The following is a 27,685-nucleotide window of genomic DNA, read 5'->3' on the forward strand; positions in this document are numbered from 1 at the left end:
GAAATACCTAGTCGGGAAAGGGGTTGTTAATGGGTGTAAGGATGGCATGGGGCATCAAGCGGATGGGCGTTAATGGGGCCCAATAGGGCATGGGGCATGGGGTGGGCACTGGGGAACGATTGGATACCCGAAACAATGGCTTAAGCTTTCCCTCACGTTGCCATCGTTAACGATATCGTAAGACATCCTTGAATGATTTCATTACGTTGAACTGGGCACGATGGTACGCCCGCGGTACAGATATCACCCCTGCCCACCAACCCGCATCCCCCCAGGCCCCCGCCCTACCCTCTAACCCCCCTTCTTTTAATTGTTCCTCTGTGTCTTCGTAAGATCGTGGTGATTCTCACACCGGCCAGGGGTGGCTTATTAGCTCGGGTCAAAAGCTCTCGGGATTTTCAGGCAATTTGACTGAACAGATTTTCGTCATTTTCGTGGTTGGAATTTTCCCTCCTCACATTTATTTAGGGCTTTGGAAGTCTCTCTCTCTCTCTCTCTCTCTCTCTCTCTCTCTCTCTCTCTCTCTCTCTCTCTGTCTTGGATTTTAGTAATTTTAAGTGCTTGAATCTGACTGTTCATTTGATTTGGGGTTGGAAATTCTCTCTCTCTCTCTCTCTCTCTCTCTCTCTCTCTCTCTCTCTCTCTCTCTCTCTCTCTCTCTCTCCTTCCTTTTAGATTTTCGTAATTTTACTGCTTGAGTCCCACTCTTCGTACAGATTTTGTTGGACACATATCCCTCTCTCTCTCTCTCTCTCTCTCTCTCTCTCTCTCTCTCTCTCTCTCTCTCTCTCTCTCTCTTTTAGGTTTTCGTAATTTCAGTGCTTGAATCGGACTTTTCCTTTTGATCTAGGAATGGATATTCTCTCTCTCTCTCTCTCTCTCTCTCTCTCTTCCTTCCTTTTTTCTTATGACTTCGATAACTGAATGTTGTGTAACTCCTTATTCAGTGACAACAGTCAGACATCGTCCGTTTTACGTTGAATTAAAAATCTCTTCCAACAAAATACTTCTTCGTCCCCTCCTTCTCTACCTCCTCCTCCTCCTCCCCGACCCCCTCCTCAATCTCATTCCCCTCCTCCTTCTTTACTGCCGGCTCTCTTGTGTTTCTTTGAGCCTTTTGCAAAATAACACGGGCATATATTACCGCAAACAAACGGCTCATTCGAGGTTTAGTGTAAGTAAGAAGACGGTAAAAGACGGCTAACGTTGCAGTACAATAGCCTCGTGGATATATATACTGGGAGAACTCGAAGGATGGTAAAACCGGCGTTTTATCGCTGCCTCCTTCTCCGAAATCACTTTGTATTCTCTTATTCTTTTTCATTCTCGTTCTCCTTCTCTCGTTCTCGTTATTTTTACCTCTTAGGCTTGAAATATCTCTCCGGCTTATATTCAACTTCATCATCTTCTCTTTACTATCCCATAATCATTCTCTCCTCTCTTTTTTATTAATTCTCGTTCCTCATTCATTTCTATTATGGTTTCATTCTCTTTTCCTCCCAATTCCTTCTTCTTCCTTTCTGCTCAATTTCTCGTCACGATTAGCCATTTACTTTACTCCATTCCACCTCCTCTTTCTCCTCCTTTTCCTTCTCCTGTCGGTCTTCACCAACGTTTCGCCTTCTTCTTCTTCTTCTTAAGAATTAACAGCATTAGCCACCTCTTCCAACTGCTCCCAGTTCCTGCAAATTTAAATTCCCTCGCCTATTTCTTCTTCTGTCGACTCAAATCATTCTTACCTCTATTTAGTGGTACTTTTAAGTTGGTCCCTTTGGTCGTATATCATCTGATTAATTCCTCATTAACTGTTTGACAAACTATTTAGCTGATTTAAATATCATTGTGCCTATGGTGGTTTTAATCTTGAATTGCGTTGTTACCCTTTGTGTAGCGTCACTTCTAGGTTAGCTCCTTTGACCGTGTTTCATCTGATTAATTTTTAATTAAATTATTTGATAACTTCGTTTGCCGATTTAAATTTCATTGCCGTTTGGCATCAGTAGTGAGTAGACTAAGGTGGGTTGCAGGGATGGTGTAGAGAGTTAGGGGGCTACCAGCCTCAATCCCAAATACTTGCGCTGGAGAAGAGAAGTGCGTAACTACTCTTCTGATTAAATGTAAATACATGTAATTAATTAAGAACGAGAATTGATCTACTGAGTCCCTTTTCTCAAATTGAAATTGCTTTAAATTCCATTTTAAGAAAAATGGAATTTAAAGCAATTTCAATTTGAGAAAAGGACTCAGTAGATGAATTCTCGTTCTTAATTTTTAATGAGTGTTGACACCCAGTCAAGATCTGCGACGCCAAGGTAGCAGGAGAGATGATCAACTACCATTCATATATATATATATATATATTATATATATATATATATATATATATATATATATATATATATATATATATATATATATATACACATATATCTGTAAACACAAATACACAAATAATCCATGTTTTATGTTAACAGTTAACAACCATTTAGTTTATTCTTTGCATGAATATGCATTTATTTTGTCACGAATTGACCATCTCTCTCTCTCTCTCTCTCTCTCTCTCTCTCTGATGTTTGGTTGGAATCCTCACATCTCTATATAAATAATAATGAAGCCGTTGCCGGTTTGTAATTTTCAATTGCGGGTACACAGTCTGGCCTCATCATGCTCCTTCCATCTGAAATACTGAAGTCTGCAAACTTCTGTTCCTCCTTGTAAGTCGGTGGCTTCGTATATTTGTAGGAACCGCTTTAATTAAGTTTCATATTACGCTCCTTAATTCTGCACTGACTTCGCAGTTTGTTCGTAGAAAGAATGTCTGTTTTTTCTACTGCTTTCGCTTTTATTCCAGCTTCTTTGCTTATTTGAATTACGAGGGATGCCATTTGGCGGTCATGTTGTTCCACTTACTGCTTGATTGTATCATAAAATTTGTTTTGCCTTTTTGGGAATACCTAGTTTAATGTTTCTGTCTTGGAAAGAGACAGGCGAGTCTGCGGATACGATGTGGAAATTTTGCTCTCTAGAGTCAACTGTTTTAATTCGAACTCATTTCATTTAGAATTCATTTCCTTCTTACGTGCTTCCAGAATCATGTGATTTCTAACGCAATGCAGAATTTATTCTGAATAAAACTGAATTCAGTTGACTATCCTGACAAAGACGACTCGCTAACAAAAATAATTTAAAAATACTCCAGAAATAACTGAAAAAAATACTGATTTTAAGTTATGAAAGTATAACTAAGTTCAGTTATTTTAGATCTGACGATGATTTCAGATTTTTGCAATATGATTAGGCTGAAATAACATCTGCCTTCCCTTTAAATAAAACTGAAAATACCTTATAAACATAACATCATAAAATGGCATATAGTGACTGAAGAACCGTTCCCCAAAATCACCTCTCAAAAAAAAAAATTTTAATATGAATATTTTCAAATAGAGACTTTCTGCATTAAGAACACCCTTTTAGAATATGATTAAGCCTAAATAACGTATGCTTTGTTCTTAAATAACACTGAAAATATCTTATAAAATATCGATATAAAATAGACTCTAACAGGAACATTTTTAAATAGACTTTTTGCTTTAAGAACCCAAAATTCAAAAATATGATCGAGCCGAAATAACGTGTGTTTTGTTCTTAAATGACACTAAATGTATCTTAAAAAACATTACATTGTAATATACACGAGTATTAGGTTATTGGAGAAATCCCTCCCCCCAAAAAATTAATAAAAAATAAGCAAGATATCAACACGAATTTTTTTAAACACGCTTTCTGCTTTAAGAATACATAAGGAATAGTAATATGCTTCCGATAAAATATTACAATGTAACGTACAAGAGTATTTAGTGCTTGGAGAAATCCCCTGACCCCAAAAATGGAATAAAGAATATATAAAGATTTCAACATAAACATTTTTAAACAGAGACTTTCTGCTTTAAGAACGCCCAAGGAATAGTACTACGCATCCGAAGCCGCCCTCTCCTCCTCCTCTTTCTTCTTTAACATTTCATGTCCTCTCTTCATTTCCTGAAAGCATGGAAAAGTAGATTAGTTTTCCTAATTTCATTTGCCTCCGCTGCCGTTTACGGCTGACTGCCGCCTTCCCGGGTCATTGTAATTCGTCTTCCCTAGCACCTAAAATCCAATATACGCTTAGTCACATTTTTCAGGCACTTCGTTATCCGGGAAAACTGGCATAGCATCAGTCTCTCTCTCTCTCTCTCTCTCTCTCTCTCTCTCTCTCTCTCTCTCTCTCTCTCTCTCTCTCTCTACTTTCTGGCTTGTTTCTTTTCCTTTATTCTCATTCTTAACGGGGGAGGGGAGGGGGGACTTTAAGGCCTCTTTGACAATCGCCATATTTCTCCATTTGCTTTCTTTTCCTGGTGGGTCAATTCTGACTTTGCAACTTTCGCTTTCCTTTTTCCCCTCTTTCTTTTCGCTCTTTTCCCTCTTATGCCCTCGTCTTTTCTTCTTACAGCTCCCCTTCCCCCTTCCCCTCAACCATCTCCCACCCCCTTCCCCCTCCTCCCAACCACCAAACAAACCCCGCCGTGAGTCTTATCTGACTTCTTATCACCCGCTCCCTATCACGTTCTATCCATTTCTTGTCCTTCTTCAGCCTCCTTTCTTTTCCCTCCCCTCCTCCCTCCCTCTCCTCCTTATTCCCTCCTCCCTCCCTCCCTTCCTTCCTTCCTTCCTTCCACGTCCTTCGCCGACGAGGCTGGCTCCCGAGGGGGGTGTGGTGGGTAATGGGAGCGTGCATTAGCGCCAACAAATAGAGGTGCTCAGCCCAAGAAATGGCCCTCATCCGAACTCGCGACGCTCCAAAGATTCCGTCGTGAAGCAGTCGCCGCGAGCGCTTTGTCTCCCGCCACTACCTCCGCCACCAGCAGGAGGGAGGGGAGGAGGGAGGGCGGGCTTCGGGGTGCCCTAGGAAGAGGAAGAGGAGAAGGAGGAGGAGGAGGAGGTGGAGGTGGAGGAGGAAGAGGAGGACCAACAAATGGAGGAGGAGAAGGAGGAGGAGGAAGAGGAGGCCCAACATATGGAGGAGAAGAAGGAGGAGGAGGAGAAAGAGGAGGATGACTGGTGGAGGAATAGGAGTTGGAGGAGAAGGAAGAACAGCAGCAGCGTCAGCAGGAGGAGGAGGAGAAGGATATCGGGTGGAGGAAAAGGAGTTAGAGGAGAAGGAAGAACAGTAGCAACATCAACAGGAGGAGGAGGAGGAGGAGGAGGATCAACAAATGGAAGAGGTGGAGGAGAAGTAGGATGACGGGTGGAGGAAAAGGAGTTGGTGGAAGAGGAGGAAGAGGAGGAGGAAGAACAACAGGAGGAAGAAGAGGACGAGATGGAGGAGGAAGAGCAAGAAGAGGAAAAGAAGGTAAAGGAGGGGGAGGAAGAGGAGGATGACGGGTGGAGGAAAAGGAGCTGGAGGAGGAGGAGGAACAGCACCAGCAACAACAGGAAGAGGAGGAGGAGGAGGAACAGCAAGAAGAGGAGGAGGAACAGCAAGAAGAAGAGGAGGAGGAGGAGGAGGAGGAGGAGGAGGAGGAGGAGGAGGAGGAGGAGGAGGCACAGAAAAGGAGAGAAAGAAAAGAGAAGGTCGAAAAGGAATTGCAGGAAGAGACGTACAAGACGTAAAAGAAAGAAGAGTGTAAGGAAAAGAATATGGGGGAAAAAGAGACTGAGAAAGAGAAAAACAAAGAAAGTAGATAATGAAAAGGATGAGGAAGGGTGGGAGGAAATGAAGCATGAAAAGAAGAAGCAGAAAGATAATGAAAAGTAGAAGACATAGAAGATTACTGAACGACTGAAGACTGGAGGGGAAAGTTAAGAGGGAAGAAAAATCGAAAAACAAGTAAAAAAAGCGCAGAAGTTTCTTTGGCGCAATCGAGTTTTCTGTAAAGGGTATAATGCTGCGTGAAACTCTCAGCCACGGCCCATGAAACTCTCAGCCGCGGCCCATGAAACTTTAAACCACGGCCCGGTGGTGGCCTGCTTTGTTGGCACCTAATAGCGGTGCAAGACGAACGACCATGGCTAATTTTAACCTTGAATAAAATAAAAACTGCTGAGGCTGGAAGGCTGCAATGTGGTATGTTCGATGATTGGAGGGTGGATGATCAACATACCAATTTACAGCCCTCTAGACTCAGTAGTTTTTAAGATCAGAGCGGACAGAAAAAGTGCGGACAGAATAAAGTGCGGACGGACAGACAAAGCCGGCACAACAGTTTTCGTTTACAGAAAGCTAAAAGAGTGCAATAGAAAGGAGGGGAATGCTGATAATAACATTAACACTATCTGGTCAAAAACAGCACATACAATAACATCTTTTACATTACCTTCCTAACCAACAAACCTCCAGATCGGCTGTGTATTATTATAACCCAAAATGGACCGACCATTCGCCCGAGTTTGCCATTTCCACCCAAAATTCGACCATTCCGCCGAAAAGCCCTGGGCAAAAATGCAGCCAGATTCAGGGGTAAGAGAAATCCACCGGCCATCCAATATTTCCTTTCAAAACGAGGTTCATGGCCTTGCCGGACAGGAAAGGAGGCAGGACTCCCAGAGCGAGGAAGTCCTGCGTGCTCTGGATTGCAGGAATCGAGAGGAAACGCTGTTTACATTATGGGACCTTTTGGAAAAAGACGAGAAAATAATATAGAACGTTTTTCTCAAGTCCTGCACATTGAAAAAAAAAGGTTTGAATTGATATCGTTCTTTAAGCATCGGTGCGCGAAAAACCAATTTCGTCTGATAATAATAATAATAATAACATAATAATAATAACATAATAATAATAATAATAATAATAATAATAATAATAATAATAATAAAATAGTTTATTTAAGATAATGTTCACATGCAAATCTGGAATGCTGGTAAAGTGGAGGGAGAAACAGAACGAGGTGGTGGCAGTAATAATAATAATAATAATAATAATAATAATAATAATTCAGCACAAGGTCATATACAAATACATACGGTAGATAAAATTAAGTAACAAAAAAAATACGAATTATACATAGATTAAAAAAAGATTGAACATTTGAACTCAGACAACAACAACAACAACAACAACAATAATAATAATAATAATAATAATAATAATAATAATAATAATAATAATGTTTTATACAACTGAGGCCGCATTCAAGATCAGTATACAGGTAAAATAGCGACAGTAAGACAAAAATTTAGTAACAAAAATTGCAAATTATGCATAGATTAAAAAAGACTGAACAACTGAACTCAAACAACAACAACTACAATAATAATAATAATAATAATAATAATAATAATAATAATAATAATAATAATAATAATAATAATAATAATAAACAGATTTTCATACATATTGAGGCCACATTCAAGTACAGTATACAGGTAAAATAGCGACAGTATGAAAAAAAGATAAAAAAAACATAATAAAAATAACAATAACGGCGATCATAATACCCCACGCCGCAAGTGCCTCCCGAACATACTCTCACTCTTTCATTTCATATTTCTTTTATTTCATTTTCCAGTTAACATTATTACTTCCTCTCTCTTCTCTCTCTCTCCCGGTGCGTGCTCAAGTACTTTGCTGCCACACACGTCTGACTTAATGTCAAGCCTTGTCTTGTGTGAAAGATTTATGGTCCTTCTCTTTTCGGGAGGAGGACCTACTACCAGTGGGTTTCGGGGGCCGTAATTTCATGCGTCGAAGCTGCATGAAGAAGTATATGATTCAGCTTGTTACGATGCTCGACTTCTTCTTTAATGGAGAGTATTGGAATGGAGGTCTGAGAAGTGTTATGGACGTGTCGACTGTGACAAATGCATAATAGTCTTTCTAAAGGCTACTCCTTTTATCTTTTTGTAATGGGTTTGCAGGGTATATATATATGCATGTATATATATAAATATATATATACATATATATATAATATATATATATATATATATATATATATATATATATATATATATATATATATATATATATATATATATATATAAATTTACCTCTTGTTGTTATAAGAGAAATCCCCATAAAACTAATGAAAAACAATTAAATACAAAAAAGAAATGACTTCAAACAACACTCCCCAAAAAACAACCTATAACAAAAAAAATCCTCCAAAAAAGAAGAGTTATTGGCAGCAAGGGTTAATTGAGACGGAAATAAATTCGGTGTCCGGGACTTCAAAATGCAGTAAATACACAAAGAGATGCATTAGCAGATACTTTGCCCTTTTACCGAGCTGAACATGAATGTCTCCCGGGGTGAGTCACTGGACAGAAACCAGCGACATAAATTTTCGGACGCGGGGGGGGGGGGCCGGGCGGGTGGGGACACACTGTCAAAAGAACTGACCTATGAAATAACGTGGGACAACCCCACCCCCCGACAACATACCCCCTCCCTCCACCAACACCTATCTTGCCTCCCTCCTCTCTCTCTCTCTCTCTCTCTCCCCACCTCTCCCCAACACATATCTTCCCTCTCCCCCCCTCTCTCTCTCTCCACATCTCCCCACCACCTATCTTCCCTTCTCCCCACCCTCTCTCTCTCTCTCTCTCTCTCTCTCTCTCTCTCTCTCTCTCTCTCTCTCTATCCACTTTTGGATCTCCACATAGTAAAGAATAATATGAAAGAAGTAGGAAGAGGCAGTGGGGAAGAAGATGAGAGAGAGTGAGAGAGAGAGCGGGAAAAAAGAGAGGGAGGGGAAAAAGGAAAGAGAAAAAAAAAAAAAAAAACATTCATAAATTTGAGTTGATTCGTCGGAAGTCAGGTCCCTTTTTGTTGAGGTGAAGAGAAGGCCGTAAAGATGGCGGCGTGATCTTAAGAGGAGGGCCGAGAGGAAATATAAGAGGGCATAACCTTTTTCCTCCTCTTTATGGCTCCGCGCGAGGCCAATGATTGCCTCTGTCACTGACCATTTTTACTGGATTGTGACGTTTTTATTTCTTCGTACTCTGCTTCCTTGCTTTTTTTTTTTTTTTTTGTCAACCCCACCTTTATTATTTACCCCCCCCTTTTTTATATTTTGGCTTCTGTCTCGTTTTCTTTTTTCCGTATTTCGGGTTTATGTCCTCCCCTCCTTTCCTTTCTGTTCGTCCGTCTATATGTCTATTGTTAGTCTGATGTTTACAGGATACATGTCAGTTGAAAGCTGAAATTAAGTAGCCTGTAGGATTACACTGACCTAAAAAAAATTTATATTATTATCAATAAAATAAACAAAGTGTGCTTATGATGGATAAGCATACGCTTGGACTCGTCACTGTAATAATAATAATAATAATAATAATAATAATAATAATAATAATAATAATAATAATAATAATAACTGATCATATATAGCTTGGTAATTCCATACTAATTTTTTGTAGGTACAATCCTACAACAAATGCTGTTATTTTCGAGCTTAAATTCCCACATACAAGCCAAACTAATATGTCTTGAAAAATACAACCTATTCCTTATAGAAACATACAGGGCAATAATCAGAGTACAGGTACACCTTGGCTTATATTCAAGCACAGGTGCCGCCAGCTCGTCGTTCTTGGAGCATGGTATGCAAAGATACCATTTTCATTTTCGAAACCTACGAGAGGTCATATCTACAAATAAATTATTACAGAAACAAACGTAGGATTTCGAATTAATATTAAGAAATGACAAGAAAAGAGACGAAAACTAAGATTTCAATTTTCTATTCAAATTTCTCCCATGTTCTGAATTCGGACTGCAATCATGAATACTCGTATTATTATTATTATTATTATTATTATTATTATTATTATTATTATTATTATTATTATTTACAAAATGAAACGTCACATTTTTCTCCCGTTTAATAAAAATCCCTTTATTTTTTTAAGGATGTTTTAGTATATTACAATTATACTCATCTTTCCTCAGTAAAAGTTTTATAAGAAACAATGTTTAATATTGAGCGCAGACCATACATTTGTTTATAGATAATAAAAACCGGCCCTCTGCTTGCTTATTTTCTCCATCAAAAAAAAAAAAAAAAAATGACGAAGCAACCAGGCTGTTTAATTCTACTTGCATTTTCTCCAGATGTTCTAACTTGTAGGTAATAACTGCATAAATTACAAAAAATACCTTCAGTAGCCTAAAATATGGAATGAAAGCTATATATAGCGATACTGAGTCCATTCAGAGTCTATAATACTTATATTACCAATATGATTATCACCCATAAAAGTAAAAAAAAAAATACTCCAAGTTTAAGTATTCCTCATCAAGGAAAATAACTTTGTATGTTAATAAAAAACAGACGAAAATCTCTTCTCATTAAAGAAAAAATGACGATCTATTTTGAAAGTACATCATACAGAGCTTTCTATGAAATTTATGCTTTAGAAATCGTCTGCGTGTTTTCGTTCAGTTTTGCATTGCAGACGAAGTTGAACTTCACTGAACATATCCTGGAATAAAATATAAACCTTTTTCTTATCAATGAACGACTGTTTTTTTTAATGCTTTTTTAGGTTTTGTAGAATTTAAAATAATCGTTCGTTCATTTGTATCTTTATTTTTGAGTTCTTTTAACCTCGGGTACCCTGTCGAAGAAAAAGAATCCTAAAATCCCTTGCAGAGTCCTGAATCCCTTACAGAGCCTAAAGCCCCTTACAGAGCCCTAAAGTCCCTTACAGAGTCCTAAAGTCCCTTAAAGAGTCCTAAAGTCCCTGACAGAGCCCTAAAATCCTTTGCAGAGTCCTGAATCCTTACAGAGTCCTAAAGCCCCTTATAGAGCCCTAAAGTCCCTTACAGAGTCCTAAAGTCCCTTAAAGAGTCCTAAAGTCCCTTACAGAGCCCTTAAGTCCCTTACAGATTCTTAAGGTCCCTTACAGAGCCCTAAAGTCCCTTACAGAGCTCCAAAGTCCCTTACAGAGCCCCAAAGTCCCTTACAGAGTCCTAAAATCCCTTACAGAGTTCTAAAGTTCCTTACAGAGCCCTAAAGTCCCTTACAGAGTCCTACAGTCCTTAAAGAGTCCTAAAGTCCCTTACAGAGCCCTAAAGTCCCTTACAGAGTTCTAAAGTTCCTTACAGAGCCCTAAAGTCCCTTACAGAGCCCTACAAAGTCCTAAAGTCCCTTACAGTGTCCTAAAGTCCCTTACAGAGTCCTGAAGTCCCTTACAGAGCCCCACAGTCCCTTACAGAGTCCTAAAGTCTTCCTGTACACCGTTAAAATTACTTCCCGGAGAGTTCATTTAAATGTCTGAATGCAAATGTATTTTAACCTCACCCCTTTGCCAAGCCTCGTAAGCAGATCTACCCACAGCTGCACCGAGAACATTAAAAGAAAGAGAGAGAGAGAGAGAGAGAGAGAGAGAGAGAGAGAAAGGAAAAACTAATAAGGGAAAACAAAGCTGTTCCACTTTGCCTCCGTCTCGACATCACACCACCCGAGCCTTCTTCATCTTGGATTTCAACCCGGGCACGGAGGGAAGCAGGGAGGGAGTGAGAGCCGAGGGGGTGGGGAGGCTGATAGGGGAGGAAAATATATATACCTCTCCTTACGCCGAAAGAAAGAATACAGATCATCGTCATTAAGTTACAATACGGCAGTCCTTCTTTTTAGTTAGAGCTCATTTAAGTTAGCTTAAGTTACACCTCGGGGGAAGTGGAAGTGGAAGTGGTAGCACTGATGAATGGAGGTGATCTCGGGGAGACGGAGTGGCGGTCGTTCTGAAGACGCACGACCTCGGAAATTGGTAACGGGAGAGAGAGAGAGAAAGAGGAGTGGAGAGAGAGAGAGAGAGAGAGAGAGAGGACAGCCCTTGGCATCACCTTCCCACCTACTGTCCTAGCGCCGGCCCCTCATCCCGGGGCTTAGCCCCCCCTCCCCAACCAGACTTCCCACCCAGTTATGGTCTTTAGCCCCTACCCCCCCTCACCTCCGTCCCTTTCCCTTCCTTATCCCCTCCCCTCTCCTTTCCCCTTTCACTTCCCCTCCCCTTTCCCTTCCCTCTCCGACTCCTTTCCTTCCTTTCCCCTTCCCCTCTCCTACCCCTTCCCTCCCATCCCCCTTTCCCTCTCCTACCCTCCCCCTTCCCCTCTCCTACTCCTTTCCTTCCTTTCCTTCCCCTATCCCTACCCCTTTCCTCCCCTCCCTCTTCCCCTCTCCTACCCCTTTCCTCCCCTCCCCCTTCCCCTCTCCTACCCCTTTCCCTCCCCTATCCCCCTTCCCAAAAAAGACAAACTCTCACTCGCTGCATATCCCCTTTTCTCCTCTTCTGAAGTTCTTGGGTAAATTGCACATGTCTTCCTTTATTTCTTGAACAGCCACAATGTTTGATGGGCCTTCTTGGGAATATTAGGAGAGGTGCGAACAGGTTTAAAAGGGAGGTGCGGAGAACGAGCGCATTTCTATGACCTTAGTTAAAAAGAAAGAAAAGTGGTCTATGGGCAGCATGTGGAATTGCCAGAAGAGTTAGTTATATTGTAGTGGAATTCACATTATTATTATTATTATTATTATTATTATTATTATTATTATTATTATTATTATTATAAGTGTTTGAGAGCAGCTATTCAGTCTGCTGTGCAGTCTTCCTATATGACTATCACGATTGTATCTGCACTGCGTATTTGTGTGTGGGCGTGAGCTTAAATAAAGTATATTATTATTATTATTATTATTATTATTATTATTATTATTATTATTATTATTATTATTGCGCTGGATGAAGGAAGATATGAATGATTAGAAAAGCAAAGGTAACTTCACCATCATTATCCCTTGCGACAGGAAAATATGAACTATAAACACTGCCTTCTTAACTTATAATATTTCATCTCATACGGTTTTTGAATCCTATGATCAGGCATTTTTGGAGATCACTGAGTGGTAATGTCACTGATTCTAAAAACTTCCAACTTTTATGTTTTGTTTTGTACTTGACAATTTTAATGGTCTCACTTTCTGGTTGGCGGTTCCTCTTTCTTTTATTTCTCGAAATGAAACAGTTCTAAAGTTTATATGATTTTTTTTTATTTGGATGATATATTGTTGTCTACACAAATTTGTTTTGCAAACACACTCACACGCTCACACACACATACAATAAAACTTTTCCATTACTTGGTAAGATGCTCTATTTTGGTTAATGAGGAACATCAGTATCGCAAGCATTTTAGATATGCAACCAATCAGAACAGAATTAGAGAAGAGGAAAAAAAGCAGAATAAGTTCGTATTGTTGGAAAAAATAAGAGATTAAGTTGGTATTCTTGGAAAAAAAATAAATAGCTGGTACTATTTGAAAAAAATAGAAAAAGAATATATATTTGGTATTCTTGAAAAAAAAAGAAAAAGAATAGTTGGTATTCTCGAAAAAAGAAAAAGAATAGTTGGCATTCTCGAAAAAAGAAAAAGAATAGTTGGTATTCTTGAAAAAAAGAGAAAGAATAGTTGGTACTCTTGAAAAAAGAAAAGAATATTGGTAATCTTGGAAAAAGAAAAAAATAGTTGGTATTATTCGAGAAAAGTATAAAAAGAATATTTGGTATTCTTGAAAAAAAAAAAGAATAGTTGGTATTCTTGAATAAAAAGAAGAGGAGTAATTGGTATTCTTGAAAAAATAAAAAAAGAATAAGTTGGTATTCTTGGAAAAAAAAAAAATAGTTGGTATTCTCGAATAGCTTTACCTTTCATGCCAAGCATTCACTCCATACCGACCGGTTGGTCCACTGGTGAAAAGGACCTTTCGGTTGGACCATGTTGAACCGTCGCACCTCCCGAGAGACATGATTTTATCGGGCAATGGGGCACATTTACCGATAAGCCCAGTTAAAAAGCATTGGTGGCGGCGTTGGCAAACCACCCGAATTTGTTATCTGACGTTGACAAAATAAGACGAAGTGGGCAGGCTGCTCGGATATTCAGATATTTCCGAAGGGCTGTCGGTATTTGTCGAAAGGTTCCTTAAAGTCTTTGAAGTCCCTTTTTTTCTTTTTTTTAGGTAACAAGACTAATGGGAATCGTTAACCAAAAGATTACGTCACTGATCAAAGGTGGTTTTTTTTATTTTAACTGTCTTCCCCTTTTTTTTGTATTGCTAAAGAGGATATAAATAGCCAATACTAGTCTTGAAACGAATAATCTGTAACGAACATCAAACGTCTTTATCTATCTATCTATCAATATATATATATATATATATATATATATATATATATATATATATATATATATATATATATATATATATATATATATATATATATATATATATATATATATACATACTGTATATATATAAGCACACACATATATATGCAGTATATATATATATATATATATATATATATATATATATATATATATATATATATATATATATATTATATGTATGATACAAAATTATCTACGGAACACTAAGTCCACATTTTAGACTTGCCGTCGTCCAGTCTGGAGCTAACCTTTCTAGGACACCTTTTGTAAGTATGAAGAATGAAGGTACCTTCGACATGATTCGTAAATTCTCTAGGGCGGGACTTCCCATCTCGACAATGATATCACTTCCATTTTTTATGGCATGCGTGAGCTACCTTTGAGTGTAATGCGTAGAAGCATGAGGAAATTATGAGAGAGAGAGAGAGAGAGAGAGAGAGAGAGAGAGAGAGAGAGAGAGAGAGAGAGGGCTGAAGTGGGGTGAAAATCACACCATACAACTAATTAAGGACTTAATGCGAAGAAACATGAGAAAAATCACTTCAGAGAGAGAGAGAGAGAGAGAGAGAGAGAGAGAGAGCACACTAAAGTCACACCAAGCCATTTCCCAAATACAGTTTGACATCTGCGTCCGAGCGGCATATATCAAAGATGAGAAATGAGCTCAGATATAAGAATCATGACGGGCAAAATTTTTTATTCAATTCTGACATTAAATAAATGTAGTCGAAAATTTTTTTACAGCCAGTAAGTAATCATTCGCAGTATGACTGCATATATATAAAAAGCCGATCTCTCTCTCTCTCTCTCTCTCTCTCTCTCTGGTTTCAAAACAGCATTCGGACGTCAAAAACTAGCCTTGCGGAGTGAGTAATCTCAAAATTAACGACCGTGGTGAGAAAAATTCTCTTAAATCACTTAAAAGAAATCATTTCACGGGGCTCCCTCTCCCTTTTTTATCGTCTGGTTTTGCAAGGAGGACTTTGCATATGAACAGGACTGTTTATACTCTCCTCAAAAGACGACTCACGAAAATCATTAGCAGCTCGTAGCTGTAAATTACTGTTTAAATGCGTGGTCATGTTCCCCGGGCATGTCCTGGTCAGGATGCCGAGTCGTCGCGCATTGAAGGGACGAAGTATTTTGGTTCGTCTTCATGAAAGACGTGTCGTCGTGTGGACGGACAGCTTCGAAAAAACTTCGGCATTCGGTACGGAAATTATTTAATAGTTGCCTCAATTCGTAGGCTAAAATGTGTAATAATTTTCTTTGCTCAAGAAGTTAATAATCAGAGCGTTAAGCTGTCATGTAAAGGAGCAACGATATGTTATATTACCGTTTTTCATAAGAGTAATTTCTTCATATCTACAGGGAGTATAATGACAGTAATTTCTTCATATCTACAGAGTATAATTGTTGTGTAATTTCTTCATATCTACAGGGAGTATAATGACAGTAATTTCTCCATATCTACAGGGAGTATAATGACAGTAATTTCTTCATATCTACAGGGAGTATAATGACAGTAATTTCTTCTTATCTACAGGGAGTATAATGACAGTAATTTCTTCATATCTACAGGGAGTATAATGACAGTGTTCAGTAAAGAAAAAGCCAGTAATTGTTTTTATTCAGTTAACTGCAAATTACTTTTTTTTTCATGGGAGTAATTCCTTCATATCGACAGGGAGTACTCATAATGATTATGTTCAGTGAAGAAAAGTCAGTAATTGTCTTTATTCAGCTAACTGCAAAGACAAGGATTAAGGCCAATAGTTGACTTTGTCCTTATTCAGTTAACTACATAGACCAGGATTTTTTTATAAGTCAATATTGTAACTGTCTTTATTCAGTAGGCTGAAAAGGCAAGTTTTTTCCTTCACTAACTAGGTTTAAAGTGCTGAGAATCTTCTTAATCAATATGGTAAACAGGCAACGAATTTTCTCTAAGCGGTAATGTGACATTATTAACTAAAAAAAATCACAAAAGAGCAACAACGATAAAAATAGGAAAAACAACAAGAAACATGCAACAACAATCAAAGCAAAACAAATGAAAACGGTGCCAGAATCGCAGACAACAGCAACGGAAGCAAAGCAGCAATACCCAGCAGCAGTGGCAACAACAGAAGCACGGATAACAACAACATCGTGATAAATAAACGCAGCAACCACAAAACAACAGTAATAAGAACATCATCTTCACTAGCGACAAATATCGTATTAGTCAGCAGCATTAACAACAGAATTAGCAAATGCCCGATTGTAAGAACAGTATCAGCAACAAATACGTAGTATGGCAACAACAGTAACAACTACATCAGCAACAAATAGACAAAAAAAACAATAACAGCAGCACACAGCAACAAATGTGGTTGCACCAAAGAGCAACAGATGCATCAGCAACAAATGCTGTAACAAGAAAAAACGGTAACAGGAGCATCAGGAACAAATACAGTATTAACAAGACTATACTGGCTGCATCTGCGACAAATAAGGTAACAAAAGCACTTTAGTAACAACTGCATCTGCAATGAATACGGTAACAAAACGACTGCAACAACAACAGCGTCTGCAACAAGTGCAGTAGCAAGACAACAACAATAACAGATGCATTAGTAATTAACACAGTAGCAGGTAAACAACTGCAGCAGCAGTTTGGTAACAAATGCGTGAACACCAAAACAACAGTAGCATTTGCATCAGCGAGAAATAAGGTAGTAACAAAACAACAGTAGTGGCCGTATCAACAAGAAATACGGTAGGAACAAAACAACAATCAGTGCAAAAACAGCATTTAAGTAACAATGACACGGGACCTCAGAAACGAACGCAACAAGAACAACAGCTGCAGCTGCATCAGCAAGAAATACGGCAGCAGCTAAACAATAATGACAGCCGCAACAACAGCAATGACAAGAGCATCAACCAAACAACAGTAATAGCAGGAAACGAGGTAAGAGTCAAAGTAACAGTGACACGGTACCTCAACAACAAACAAACAAGAACAACAGCTGCATCTAAATCAGCAAGAAATACGGCAGCGACAGAACAACAGCAGCAGAACAACAACAATAAAGAAAGACAGTGAAAACCAGCAGCCTTGAACAGCATTATGAGTCCATTTGTTTACCTCGGCCGATGTTGCTCTCCCACTCCGGGTTGTTTATGGAAATTGGTCCCACAAAATCACTTGCCCATTGCCCCACAAAATGGCTTCCCCCTCCCTCCCATCCCTTCCTCATCCCCCCCCGCCCCCGCTTCCCTTCCCCTGCTCCCTAGGGCCGAGGCACACCTGTTGACAAATGCGCCCTATTATGGGGAAACCTAAACATTCTCTGTTCATTGACGCTAACGTTTTATTTATTTAATAATCGACTCAGTATATTCCGCCGACGCTGAGTTATGCCGCCGCTCTAAAACCCTTGCTTGCAGTTTTGCCTCCGTCATAAATATGCATCCTAAAGTATTTATAGTTTGGGGTGATATCCGCTGTGCCATCCGGCGTGCAATTACGTCTGGGGGCTTTACCCTACAGTTGAAAAAGGTTTGAATTTTTTTGTTTTTTTTTTTTGGATAAAATTTTTATGTTATTAAACCAACGTGTAGATTCAGTTAAAATCGATGTGAATATAATTTCTTTGTGCAACTGGACGCAATTAGGTTTTAATGGTTTGAGGTAAGGGTTGTAAAGAGGACAGCAGGTATTAATTAAAGAATAAATGCTTCAACGAGAATAGCATAAAAAATTATATTTTTTCTATCAAGGTCAGTAAATTAAAGAAATACACCTAATTATTAGGAACAATCACAGTAGAGGGTTTAGTTGTTATTCTTATTTTTGAGATTAGCATAGAAAATGCAAAATTAATATAGAAATTAAAATTTAGAGCTTATGATACAGCCTCGCTATCTCAAACACCTATAAAAAACCTGACTTTAGACCTGCACATTAATATAAAAATTGTGATTTTCATAATAGGATGAATATGAAACATAAAAAATTTAGTTTATTCCGATTCAAAAATAAGATTTCTAACAAAAATTTATATTTCGTACACCGAAACCTTTCCTTGTCCAATAATTATTCTTGAAAAAATTTCTCCTTACGAAACCCCATTGAATTTATCATTTCCTCTATTGAATTTAGCATATAGTAACATTTTCTTACCGTATTTGTGCACCTGAATTCTTAGCAAAATATCCCGACAACTGATGAACGGTTTTCAACGTAATTAATATTGAGGTTAAATGCATGGTCGCATATACAACTATTTACAAATTCAAATTCACGTCAACACTTGCTAGGGATTATATAGAATAAGTATAGCATCAAATAAGACGCATCTGTGACAAGCTGAACTTAAATCTAAATTTCGGTAGCATTTTTCACTTGGAAAATGCTACTGAAATTTCTTTCACTTGAAAGAACGAGCAATTACCTTCGCATACTTTATCAAAGTCATGAATTTTAATGTTCCTTGCTCAATCTCCCCTCATTTCCGTATACCCTTTCTCCCTCCTTAACTATATACTATTTCATACACAGGAAGCACTTTTCCTTTTAATACAAGTGTTGATTACAGCTGATATGATGCACAACCCTTTGTTAATGCGATCAAAATCGTTACGCGAGGACTGGATTAAGATTCCGCGAGGTTTGGCGACGGGAAGATAGATGATGCTCCTCCCGAGTATAAAAAACAACACGAAATGAGTCGAATTGCATGATTACGTAGACAGCTGAAATAACTCTGTACATTCCACGCCCCTAGATGAGATGATTACACTCCGCGGAGATTCCACCGTGTAATTTCGGGGCCCGGCGTAATGAGCGTATATTGAAAAAGGTAGATTCCACGTGAAATGTGAACTCCCCTTTTACTCGTTAATATCTATTTGTCGAGGTGCGTGCTCGCTGGGGGTTAACTCTTGATTGTGTAAACTTGATTTGATTGAAACGGGTCTCGCTCAGAGATGGTGTCAATTGTCGGGATCTCTCGGCGTACCGTTTGAATAAATAATTTTGCGGAAATGTGTCTGTGGGTGGGGCAGCACATTAACGCGTTGCTGAGTGATTCAATCTTTCCAGTGTTAAGGAATTACTGTCTAACAGAGTGGCTCTCAAATTTTTTGGTAACGTTACCCCCCGGCATCAGTGGTGTGATAGATCACCATTACCCCTACCTACCCCATTCCTCTTCTGTTATGTGAAGTTATAATATAAAGGAAAGAAAAATATTGGAACGCTTAATTTCTAATGCATTTTGTGTGTAAGAAATGAATTTTACTTTTACTCAAGTCTTAAAAATAAAGAATTTAAACTTTAGACATTATTCCTTTGACGAAAAATTAAAATTACAGCATTGTTCCTTTTATTACAAACTGGAATTAAAGTGACTCATTACCCCACCCCACCACAAGCGGCTTCATTACCCCCAGTTTGAGAATCACTGGTCTAGAGCATATCAACTGGGACAAACCTACGTAGCTGTGAGGAATAATCCGTAAAACTTGAATAACTACGTCTGTTCTTTAAAAGTTAAAATGGAACTACAAGAGAGCAACTAATTTTTTGTTTTTCAATCCGTAAATATATACCTTTCTGTATCATAGACAATATTGGTGCCTCAGCTGATGGTATCAAATCATAAATCATATTCTGTAATGACTCGTCATTTGCCGCAAAGTACAGCGTCTGAAAAAAAATCTTTAGTAAATTAACTGAATGTTCTAAAGATCAAGGGTGCATATGTAACATCTGTATTCAGGGACCTGGTAAATATATTGATGGAAATTCAACAAATTTAAAAGGTCCATAAGATTCATTATAACCTCATACTTGGCAAATATATCGATGGAAAGTCAATCAATCAAGAGATCCATAAGATTCATTATAACCTCATACTTGGTAAATAAATATATCGACAGAAATTCAATCAATCAAGAGACCCATAAGATTCACTATAACCTCATACTTGGCAAATATCGATGGAAATTCAATTAATCAAGAGGTCCATAAGATTCATTATAGCCTCATACTTGGTAAACATATCGACAGAAATTCAATAAATGAACAGATCCTGAAGATTCATTATAACCTCATACTTGGCAAATATATCGATAGAAATTCAGTCAGTCAAGAGATCCATAAGATTCATTATAACCTCATATTTGGTAAATATATCGACAGAAATTCAATAAATGAAAAGATCCTGAAGATTCATTATAACCTTATACTTGGTCAATATATCGACAGAAATTCAATAAATGAAAAGATCCATAAGATTCATTATAACCTCATACTTGGTCAATATATCGACAGAAATTTAATAAATGAAAAGATCCATAAGATTCATTATAACCTCATACTTGTTAGGCATATAGATATTCAATAAATTTGAAAGATCCATAAGATCCATTATAATCTCATACCAATACTGAATCTTAAGGATCTTTTCGTTTATTGAGTTTCTATCGATATATTTACCAAGTCCGAATTTATACGTTGCATATACACACACTTGATCATTTAGAATAAAATATTCTAACAGACGAATATGCTTCTATTTTTGTTGATAAATTCAGCAGCTCACTCTGTGGGACATTTACAAATACCATTCAAAGAATATGACGTAGCTTAGAAATTGATATGCCACCGGAAATAAACTTTCACTTCATTCTGCTTCAAATGTCACTCTCAAAGAATGTAAATGGGAATTTTGTACTTTACACATTCTGTATTTATCTCATTCAGTTCAATAGATGCTATTGGCATTTTTAATCAAGTCCTTTCCGTGATACCGCTGAGTTTTCATTAAACAAATTCCAGAGAAATATTAGCAACGAAATATGCTTCCGAAATGATTGAACGTTTTCACTGTTTTTCAATTCTCCCGTTGTTTGAGGAGACATTTGAAATCATTCCTAATATTAACAACTTCCTATATCGAGGACTAATATCGAGTTCTTATTGTGCACAAAATATTCACAAAGAAGTACATTATTTTTTAAAGAATTTTCCATTTTACTTAGATAAATTGGGTAGCAGCTCTGGGAGACTTTCTTTCAAGACAAGGGCCGGATGTATACATTGTTATTTGCATGAAAGACTTATACAAGACTGAGTTACATTTCGTGTAGAAACCGAGTAAAATTACTGTCATAAGGCGTAAAGTTTTTTTTTAATTACATAAATTAACGTAGTTTCTATGGGCTCATAGCTATTTCTTTTATAAATAGGACACAATGTCTAATAGACAGGCAGTTGGACACTGCCAGAAATTTTGGCACAAAATCACTTCGATCACGAAGACACACACACACACACACACACACACACACACACACAAAAGCGAAAACAAAAACTGCTTCAAGAAACAGTTATAAAAAGTAGAAAGATTGACTAATCTCCAGACAGACAGATCTGTCACAGTAAAAACAAAACAAAAGAATTGCTTCAAGAAACAGTTACAAAAACTAAAGAAATTGACTATTCGCTGATCATCCGCCCACTGGACGGGACGTGGCGGTGGTAGGGGGGAGGGAGGCACAAGCGAGCATTTGCTAAACATCTCGAGTTCCAGCCAACAGCATATTCAGATTGTGGGCCGTCGACGTTGATCTGTCAAACATGGCGAAAGACATGATTGCTATGTATTTCACACTGCTCCGCGCTCGATGATTTATTACAGATCAGGGGAGGAATGTGTGTGGTTTGTGGCGTCACTCCACTGGTAGTCTTTCTGAAAGGTGCCATTTTTAGTATGAATAGCGTGACTCACTTGATACGGCGCTCAGGTACCAAAGGCTACGTGGTGTCCATTGACTATTATTATTGGTTCGGTGTAATGTCATGGATTTGGTGTGTGTGTGTGTGTGTATGTGTGTGTGTGTGTGTGTGTGAGTGTGTGTGTGTGTGTGTGCCGAGCAGTACTGATGATCTTATTATTGATCTGGGTGTTCTGCTTCGATGGACAGAGAAAATATTTGTGCATATATATATACAGCATATATATATATATATATATATATATTCTATATATATATATACAATATATATATATGCATATACATATATAATTATATATATATACATATATAATATATATATATATATATATATATATATATATATATATATATATATATATATATATATATATAGAGCATAAAAACACAGCATCATGCTTCTCAGTTATCAGTAGAAGGACACAGTAACACTCTGATTAGAAGACAGAAATGTATTTATAAAAATATATATATATATATAGAGCTTACAGCTTTCGTCCATATTTCTGTGGACTTGCTCACAGTTTAGTGATCAAGTCCACAGCGGGATCGACGAAAGCTATAACCTCTCTATATTTATTTTTACAAATACACCTCGTCTTCCTAATCAAGAGTATTACTTTGGGTTCTTCTCTGTGTGTGATATATATATATATATATATATATATATATATATATATATATATATATATATATAGTATATATATATATATATATATATATATATATATGTATATATATATACATATATATATATATATACTATCTTATCATATAAACTCAATTAACCTTTTGAAATACCTTCACCACGTCCTGACTGGTGTTCGCACGATCACTCGACTGCTGGAAGGTTATAAACATCGAATATTCTTGTTGGCAAGAGGGTGGGGTGGGCCATGATGTCTGGCCTGAGGAGGAGGAGGAGGAGGAGGGAGGAGGAGGGAGGAGGAGGAGGAGGAGGAGGAGGAGGAGGAGGAGGAGGAGGTCACTTCAGCATTTCTGGGCATACCCAGCACAGCATTTGGATCACGTACAGAGTTCGCTGTCACAGATCCCACACGTGAGATTAGTTCCAGTTGGACTGAGTCTGATTGGGTCCTTACAAAATTCGGCGGAATGCTTCCTGTCTCCCATTAGCGTGGGCATCCATAAAGTGCCCTGATATACGGCACGGCGTTAATTGCCCAAATGCACGTCGCCGGCGGCAGCGGCGGTGGTGGGGGTGGAAGCGAGGACTTCCGTGGGTATCCTACGAGAGGTCCTATGCGACCAAACTGTTAAAATTAAGTAAGAGGTGTTTTGTCTTCCGGGTCCAAGTGGTTTCGAGGTCGGAATACAACAGCTGAGGAATGCCCAGCGCTTGATGCGATGTGTATCTTGACAAAGAAAATGCTTCTTATTTTCTTACTGAATTTAAATGGAAGGTCTCTCGTTATCGGAGTCTTATTTTAGGTCTTATTCCGAGAGACTCCTTCGATTTCAATAGACTCGTCAAAAAGGATACTTGGCATTTTCTAGTATAACACCTTCTAGCTGATAAGGAAATGAAAGGCGCCTTCGTTATGTCAGAATGATTTTATCATAATCCGTTGCGAAAATACAACGTAAAACTATCGACAATTAAAAACAAGTTTTCTGTGCAGCTATATTGCTGAAGAGTCGCGTCACAAGCTTTCAGCCACGGCCCGGTAGTGGCCTGTCTCTATAAAGTGCGCAGACGCACGATCATGGCTAATTTAACGCTAATGAAGAAACTACTGAGGCTAGAGGGGGCTGCAATTTGGTATGTTTTGATGATTGGAGGGTGGATGATCAACATGCAATTTGCAGCTCTTTAGCCCCAGTAGTTTTTAAGATCTGAGGGCGGACAGAAAAAAGTGCGGACGGACAGACAAAGCCATCTCAATAGTTTTCTTTTACAGAAAACTAAAAGTCATTAGACAACTACAAAGGAAATAACCAGCGGGACAAAAGGGGAGCAGAATTTACTTCAGTTATAGCTAACATTACACTGGGAATAATACTGAAAGCCTAATTCATGAAACAAATTCTAGAAATTTATGGAGTAAATTCTAGAAATCGGAGTTCATCGACAGCACAGAATCGCGTTCATCAACGATTAGAAACTGACTCAACTACTCAGTATCCAGTTGCTGAATACACCGAGATTTCGTTACTGAATCTTCTTTAAAACATCCAACAAAAACTAGAAATTTTGGAAGAAAATACTGACCTTTTGAGAATGTTTAGCTTTGGGTGAGGATACGCTGCTTTCACTACCTCGGTGCACCTTTCGTTTCCTGCAAGCAGAGATATATACAATGTACCCCGTATTCATGACAAGCATTTATATGAAAGTATAATGGGGTGCATGCGCACTCTTACGCCTGAACACAAACACTTGGTGATTTCGTAATTAAAGGATCAATGTGGTAGCGACAGTTGTCTTTTTTTTTATTTTTATTTTAGGATCAATGTGGTAGCGACAGTTATCTTTTTTTTTATTTTTATTTTACTTGAGACATCACTAATTAAAACAGTAGGTGAAACAACTTAGTGTCGAACGTATATGCATACATATAGACAGAAACATGCACATATACTTATATATATACATATATATATGTATATATATATGTATATATACATATATAGATATATAGATGTATATATACATACACACACACACATTATATATATATATATATATATATATATATATATATATATATATATATATAGAGAGAGAGAGAGAGAGAGAGAGAGAGAGAGAGAGAGAGAGAGAGAGAGAGAAACAGCCACGAATATACATTTCCATTGACGTAGCAGGTGTGTTTCATCATGGCGGGCGGGAGGAGTCTGCCGCCGCCTTCGTATAGAACCACACAATTTTCCTAAGCTATGAATACGATTTCAATAAATTGTTTGTTCTCTCTGCTGCTTCCTCCTTCACTCCTGAAATATTACGGCGATTCCGCTGGTACTCGGGCGCGGAGGAAAAGACGCTGCTCCTATGGGCTGCGGAAGAGAGAGAGAGAGAGAGAGAGAGAGAGAGAGAGAGAGAGAGAGAGAGAGAGAGAGAGAGAGAGAGAGAGAGAGAGAGAGATTTACTTATTACTATGGTGGATAGTAATATTGTGAATTCACACTAAATATTATATATGTATATATATATATATATATATATATATATATATATATATACATATATATATATATATATATTTGTGAATTCACAAACTCTATATACATAAATATAATATACATATATATATATATATATATATATATATATATATATATATATATATATATATATATTCGTATATATATATATATATATATATATATATATATATATATATATATATATATATATATATATATATATATATATTTTATATTATACATGTATACATAAATGCATAAATGCACACGCACATAATGTATATATTTATATGTGTTTATATATAAATATATATATATAAAGTATACATGTAAGTATACACACACACATAAATATATATATATATATATATATATATATATATATATATACATATATATATATATATATATATATATATATATATATATATATATATATATATATATATATATATGCATCATAGATTAATACATATACATAAAAACTGTAAAACGCCTTGTTTCATCTAATCAGGGCTTGAAAATAAAAAAAAATTTAAATAAAATAAAAGTATACAACATCACACGTGGGAGAAATATTCCTCTCCCTTTGGATGCTAAACAAAAGCAGCAACAACAACAGCAAGATAAAAAAAAAAAACAAAATAGAAGAATTGAGAATCGCGCATTCTCGCCCCAAGGATTTCGCCTAGTCTGAACATTCCCAAAACATCGAGTGAACCATTTTGCCTTTTATGAAGTTGCCCTTCATCTTTCACGCAGACTGGTATCAAATACCCTCCCCCATACCCCCCACCCTCTCTCTCTCTCTCTCTCTCTCTCTCTCTCTCATTCCTTCCATACCCTTCCAGAAGTCTATCTGACAACCCTTCGTAACGTGCCCCATTTTTTTAGTTTTTTTTTCGGAGGTTGGGGTGGGGGGTATAGAGTGTGGTGATGGGGGTGAGGTAGAGTGTGGTGACGGGGTGGGGTGGTGAGGGGGTTATTCACAGATGACGTTCCGATGGATCCTGACGTCACGAAGACAGCATAACACATGAGTGGACTCTCTCTCTCTGTCTGTCTGTCTGTCTCTCTCTCTCCGTCCATTGGCATGCAAATCACGCATTCGAAAATCGGCTTAGATGTCAGGCCGATGATTAAAGATGAGTGACTCGTTTGAAATTTTTAGAGACGAAGAAGACGAGCAGAAATGACAGCCACCCTTAAAAAAAAAACGAGTAAAAAATGCGCCGAAGTTTCTTCGGCGCAATCGAGATTTCTGTACATCGTATAATCAAGGCCACCAAAAATAGATCCATCTTAGTTGTTCTAGATCCATCTTAGTTGTTCTCGGTATAACGCTGTATAAGCCGCGGCCAATGAAACTTTAACAACGAGCCGGTGGTGGCCTATCCTATATCGTTACCAGAAGCAAGATTATAACCAAATTTAACCTTAGATAAAATAAAAACTACCGAGGAGAGTGCTGCTATTTGGTATGTTTGGTGATTGGAGGGTGGATGATCAACATACCAATTTGCAGTCCTCTATAGCCTCAGTAGTTTTTAAGATCTGAGGGCGGACAGAGAAAAGTGCGGACAGCATAAAGTGCCGACGGACTGACAAAGACAGCACAACAGTTTTCTCTTAGAGAAAACTAAAAACGAAGAAAAAAATAGACTTAAAATGGTAACAATGCCCTCGTGGTGTTTGGTGATGTTGATCGAGCTTATTCGTTTTGTTTTCTTTTCGTTTTTTTTTTTTTTTTAATCGTCCTCATCCTACATCCTTCACTTTCCATCCTTCTTACGTCCATGCCCTGAATATTTTACAAAGTTTACCAGACACCACGAAGTTGTTATATGAATAAATTCATTCTGTTAGAAGCCGAAACATCTGGTATTTCCCGCAAAAACAAACAAATCAATAAATAAATGCACAAATAAATAAATATATAAATACATAAATAAATAAATAAGTATTTGCATCGCTCCGAGTCAAAACAACTTGATATCAGCCGTCTCGTTTTCAAGATGCTTAAGAATGATGATTCCATCTCGAGATGATGAAATTCTGTTTGGCTGTTTCAAGGGATGCTGCGCTCTTCGTTCGTTTAAATAATCTATCTCATGTTTGAAAATATTAGATTACTGTTTATGTGGATAAAATAAGAACTTTTTCCATGTGTGATAATCTTGATAAACTGTTAAAGATGCGAATAAACTATGTCATATGCTAAAATATGAGACTATTGATTGTAAGAATAAAATAACACCCATTTTCCTGGATGTAACTCGAAATAGATTGTTAAAAGATACACTTATGAAAAAGGTCTTATTCTATAGGAATGGAATGAAATGGAATACAAAGTTTAGGCCAAAGGCCAGGCACTGGGACCTATGAGGTCATTCAGCACTGAAACGGAAATCGATAGTAAAAGGTTTGGAAGGGGTAACAGGAGGAAAACCTCGCAGTTGCACTGTGAAAGAATTATCAAGAGAAGGCGGATAGCGAGATCAAAGAAAGATAATA

At 37.6% G+C, this 27,685-nt stretch overlaps 1 long non-coding RNA gene across 1 annotated transcript in view; it reads right to left on the reverse strand.

Annotated features, from left to right (window-relative positions):
* Positions 1-27,685, reverse strand: part of LOC136849832 (uncharacterized) — a 449,295-nt gene that overhangs the window by 170,151 nt on the left and 251,459 nt on the right. Inside the window, exon 4 of the long non-coding RNA XR_010856438.1 lies at positions 24,237-24,303. This is a non-coding gene — a long non-coding RNA (uncharacterized lncRNA). The remainder of the gene's footprint in view (positions 1-24,236; positions 24,304-27,685) is intronic.

Source organism: Macrobrachium rosenbergii, chromosome 21 (assembly GCF_040412425.1).
Source record: "Macrobrachium rosenbergii isolate ZJJX-2024 chromosome 21, ASM4041242v1, whole genome shotgun sequence".
Taxonomy (NCBI): domain Eukaryota; kingdom Metazoa; phylum Arthropoda; class Malacostraca; order Decapoda; family Palaemonidae; genus Macrobrachium; species Macrobrachium rosenbergii.